We start from the raw sequence: 6000 nt of genomic DNA on the forward strand, positions 1-6000 counted from the left end.
ATGAGCGCTATACAAAAATGAGTCAGCACAGGCGCCAAGCTCCTCTATGGTCATCCGAGTACCTTCAAAGCCGCCAGTGACTACCGGCACGAGGTCCAGGTCGGGGAAGTGGTTGTAGACGTAGGCAAAGGCAAGGCAGGCGCTGGGGACTTTGACCTAAAAAAGGTGATCGCCGACGGTCTCGTGAATCCTCTGCCCAAGGCCAACTACCTCCTCGGAGGCTGCTAGAAACCACTCAATGTGACCAGTCACGGTATTCTCGAGTGTCGGGCGAACCTAAACACCGGCGAACCGAAGCAATGAGTCGAAGGGGGTAAAGGGCCGACTGAGGTGGTCGTAGAATGTCACTCATGCTCGTCGCTCTTCTTGGTCATCTGCTCTAAGTCTTTCTATGCCGTGAGCAGATCCTCCCGACAATGGCTAAGGCGATCGTAGAATTCCTCTCACTGCAGGACACTTTCCTTGGTCACCCGCTCTCGATCCCTCTGCACTGCGAGTAGCTCCTCCCAGCAGGCTAGTCAAAATAGGTCGTAAGCCACACAAGAGTTAGCTGGTCGAGTCTTACATGGGTAGCCTAGGACCAGCACGTGGCTCAGGTGGTCGAAACAACACACCTTGAAGATCACTCGGCGTACTCACTTGTTCGACCGCAAACCCCAGGTTGCATTGACCACCGCTTCCAAAATGCGCCAGTCGACGAGATCATCGATAGGAATGGTCCAAGGTTCTGCAAGAGCTTGGGAGCTGGTCGGCGTAGGTTAGGTCTTGGTACATGCAGATGGTTCAGACACTCTAGTAACTCTACGACCACAACGACACCAACTCATCAAAGAATAAAAAAAAGGTGAGGGGTGGTTCGAAAGGCCATCAAACACTCCTCTTTTAAACCATAGAGGCACCCCAACCAGTGCAGCATTCAAACTGCTCGAAACCTGAGGGAGCGCACAGAAGGAACCAAGAGTCCTTCAGATCCATCGATAATCAATATCTCTCTCTCATACCCTCTTTTTCTCTCTGGGGACATTTAAACCTCCCCACGTAACACGAAGTTCAGAGTTGAACTCTGAGAACTGACGGCGTCAATGACCACTCCCTGGGCGGACTACGTTTGCCCGGGAACCAAGTGGTGCGCCCAGGCCAGACCATGATCATGGGAAATTTTGGGGCTACTATCGGTGTATTGAGTAAAAGGGTATCCTAGTGAGCAGGCCCCATGAGGGATATAACGACCAGAGGCGTATATTTCCTAAAACTGATCGATCGCGCGATCAGGGTATGGTTCCCACGACTAGTACAAGGCTTACACGACCAGTCTCCCTGTGTCATCGCATAAACCTACGACCGATCTCACTGGTCACAGGGCCGGTTCTGATACAACCTGTTCAATCGTATGTATTAACATCTACTCAAGTGTTTTTCTTTTCCAGACGCCAACTCCAGTGGACGAAGTCATGGACAACGTAGAGGGGTATTGTCCTGTCCTGTAGCATTAAATAATACGGAATGAGACTTTACAGGCCAACACGGCAACACATGACGGATGGGATGTTGTCAGCAGGCCGATCAAGCAAATGTTCAGGGACAACACAGAGGAAGAGGGATATTATCTCATCTCGTAACATTAAATGCTACAGAGTGAGACTTTACAGACCAGCACAGCGGCGCACGTCGATGGGATATATTGAGCCCTCTGAGTAAGTGAGCATGTCTTGTCCTCCGTAATGATAGCTTATGTTAGATATTAAGATGAGCAGGAATCTTCTGTTTGGACCCACATGTAAGTTCTTCTTCTCCCTACTATATAAAGGGATGAGAACCCCATTTGTAGTACAATGCAGATCAAGTCTGTCAACTAGCTAGAACTACCTCTGTAGCTAATTGAGATCCTCCAAACACAATACACAGGAAGTAGAGTTATTATCCTCCGAGAGGCGTAAACCTGTATAACTCCCTGAGTCCATCGCGCGCACATCGATTCCTGAAACGCCGATCACGCACCCGCCATCCGGTACACCCTGAAATTATTATTAGGGATTAATCCTGACATTGTGTTTTTGGGTTCAAACGTCTTAAGTCTGACCCTGGGCTGTTTGCCGGCGAGGCTGCTATCTCAGTCCTAGTGTAGCTAGGAAGATGGTCAAGTGTTGTAGTGTCTTAGGTCTAGTTTAGTTATGTAGTTGTCCGTTGTGTTGTAATTTTTACTTGATTTTTCTAAATTAACTGAGTGTTGTTAGTCTATTGTGCTCTTCTTATTATTAATATAATTAGCTGCTCTCCTGGAGTTTCATTAAAAAAAGAATTAGAGCAGGTAGCAATTTTAGAACTCATAATCTAGCTATGTTTCAAGGGGCGAGTTGGCTCCTATGTTTGTTTCCTGGCTCTACTTGTATACTACCATATTGTGTTTCATACATTCTACTAGTTCATAAAAAGTTTAAGCTGATAAAAAAATAAATAATAACAATGTCAAATAATTCGTAACGAGAATATCAAACCCAATGAACTTTAAGTTATGAGGTAACAGTGTGCCGCACGTGAGTCGGGCCGACACACACTAGGTTGGGCTTAAATGTAACTAGCTGAGTGTCAGTATATCGTAACAAAAACATAAATATTAAATGTGTTAATATTAAATAGAATTTAAGTATAAAGATGTAAATGCACCATAAAAGTGTCACTGAATGAATACGTCAAGAGTAATATCGTAGTTTGATTTCAGATATGATAAAAAGAAATTATCTGCTAATTTTTCTTCTAATTTTTTCTTTTATTTTTCTTAGTAAAACGGGTCATATATCTGTAGCCAGTAACGAGGCGGAGAGGCTTGAGAATGAGAAAAAAAAATAATAGATAAATTATTTAAATTTTAAGAGATTTTATTAATAAGAGGAGAGTAGGAAAATATGATGCGGAATCCAACCTATATTTTATATAGCAGAGACTTTGTAAGCCACCCGTTTTGATATGATAACGGACTTTTCTAGATAAGCAAGGTCGTGTAAAATTTTGAGTAATAACAGACGGGTCACATAGCTTTAGGGCCCACTTGTATGTGACTAGCAAGCTATGGGCGGTATGATGATTGGTGCCGTTGCCATTTTCTCTTCTAGGACCGACCATAGGACATGGAAGCGTTTTGCATTTCGCTCCGTGCACACGAATATTTGCACGCAGCAAGTCTGATTCATCATTTGGTTAGAGCTTCCTTTTGCTTCTTTTAGAAGAAAAGAAAACACCAGTGGGGGCCAACAGACTGTTTGAGTTTGACTACTTTGCATTATTTTCTGCTAGGCTGGACAATTGTAGGGGTCCCCTTTAGATGATTATTGCAGCTTAAAATCCAAAAATCATGATTAGGATTGATAGATATTTTGACATGAAAATACCGACCAATAGAATTCTCGACGATATATATAGTTGTGCGGATGATTCCCGGTTTTCTGTGATGATATATAGGAATATATCATCTCTCGGTGACAAGTTAAAACGACTATTTTCGCGTGATAATTGAATCGATATAGATAGGAATATATTATTGGTCAAACTTAAAATTAAATTGTGAGTGGTTTTTAGGCAATTTCTGAACTTCGTTTTAAATTTTTGACCGAGTAACATAGCGCAGGTCAAGACATAATGAGATGATGCCCCTGGTATTGTGATCTGGTAAGTTCAGTTCCCAGTCATTCATTGGTAGGCAAGCCAAGGCATCGATCCCCAATTACGTGTAAGTTGGCCATTTGGCCGTGCAAAAGATACGCATGCTTCGCGCGGAAGCATACGTGACGAGGATATTAGTCATTACTCGATCATGCACCTCTCCCCAGCTCAACTGCATGCACTGAGCATCTCTAAACTAAAACCAAATGAATCTCAACTCAGTTTAGCATCAGCTAGATAAACTAAAGACAGATGAATTTAGCATCAGCTAGATAAACATGCTCCATTAATCCTAACTCAATTGGGAATTAAACTCTAAAAATTATCTGAATTGGGAATTTTATTTCTTTATGAACAAACTTAGGTGAATCAAAGGCAGGGCTCACAATTGCGACCCCGCACATTCTCAAAATACGCAAAATACGTGAAATTTGGGCAAAAATTCGAACGAATTTGTGCGGTCAAACCCAGTTGACCAAGGCAAAAAACGCTCGAATCGGACTCTTGAAATGCGACCAATTTTCTTGATAATTCAACCGGTTTTGTCGATATTCGATCGCATTTGTCAATATCGAAAACTACTCGAATTCTTTAAAAACTGCTCCGTTTTTTCGATTTACCAAGAGTATTTCTCGAATTTTGGTGAAGTTCAACCAAAAAACCAAAAAATAGCTTAATTATGTAAAATCAATAACTAATTTATCTGAGCTTCAAATTAAGTGAAACAAATTTTGTTAGTTTTTTTAACATGATTTCCATGATAAAAGTATTTATACTCATGAAAAAATTAAATATTTTCTGTGAGAAAATGTATTTGTTAAAACTAGTTAAATGCATAGTTAATTCTTTGTTAATCCAAAATCATGAAACCAATTTTGTTCTTCTTCTTTATATAATCCTATGTCCTTTAAAAATACATAAACTCATGATTAGTTATTGTAACATGCATAATTGTGTAAATACGTTACAACTAGATTAATTCATAACTAACCCATCACACCTCCAAAATTAGTAGAACTACTTTGTTATTTTACTTATACTAGTCTTTATGTAAAAAATAATAATGGTAGACATGAAAAAGTTAATTACAATATTGTTTCTTAACATGTTCACTTTATTCTTGTGAACTTTGTTAAAATCATGGAAAAATCAATAAAACTCAAAATAAAGTGAAACAAATTTTAAAGATCCTCTTAAGATACGTTCTACACAAAAAAAATATTTATATGTTAAGCTTTTCCTTAATGTGATGGCTAAATCATCATATTTATACGACCCATTTCAATATTTTTTTCAAACTTACTCCCAATATGATGCAAACGGCATTGTTTTTTATTTTTTTTATAAAATGTCTTAGAATTGTCTCTTGTATTTTTAGAAATTTTTGTGATTTTTTAATTCAAATTTTGAAATTCACTCGGTTTAGGAATTCGATGCGTCTCGAATTGGTCAAATTTTGACTGATATTCGTCGCATTTGTGAACCCTGGTCAAAATGCGATGTTATTTATCAACCACCTATTTTTGTTTTTTTAGGCGACAACTGCCCATCCAATAGCTCATAGTCGTCTTCAACCTCATGTCTGTATCTCATCCTCGCCTTCGTCTTCAACCGCCCGTGGGTTCACAGTCGTGCTCACTCTCCCGCCTCCCTCCCTCCTCCACTTGTCTCTAGATTTGCCGCTGCTGCCTGTCGCCGCACTAACCTAATGTCATTATCTCTCTCACCCCGACACTTGTCCACTGGCCATCCTACATCGCCCGTAACCGATGGCGTTCCCGTTGCGGCGCCGTTTGACCCTGCACTTCCCTCCTCAGGATATCTTTTAAGTACGACAAAGGAACCCCTAAATCAACCATCTCCCCTAACCATCGCCGACGTTATTCGCCGTCTAAACAAACCGCTTAAATTTCAGACATATGAAATTTAGTATGCGTGATCATATAACGCCAGGCTGTAGTCTAAATGAAAAACTTCACTGTACTGAATATGTCGGTTGATTATTATATGATTTCTGATCACGTACACAAAAGCGGGGATTGTAGCGAAGCGTCTCCTAGCTACCAAAATGCAAATTTTAACACTTAACGCAACAAATTAAGTACATTAATTAAGGCATATATTAGTCGGAAATTTCTGAATCAGCTTCCTCTCGCCATCACCAGTTCGATCACCTCTCGTCTTAGACAGATTGGAAAAATCGATCAGTACTAGTTGTTACCTGCGACCAATGCGACAGCAATGTGGAGGCCATACACGTACATGTACATATACTCGTCGGTCTCTTTTTGTTTTGTTTTTTTGCTCTTTTTTTTTTCCACCGTGCATGCATGCATCAATGGA

Source organism: Phragmites australis, chromosome 8 (assembly GCF_958298935.1).
Source record: "Phragmites australis chromosome 8, lpPhrAust1.1, whole genome shotgun sequence".
Classification (NCBI taxonomy): Eukaryota; Viridiplantae; Streptophyta; class Magnoliopsida; order Poales; family Poaceae; genus Phragmites; species Phragmites australis.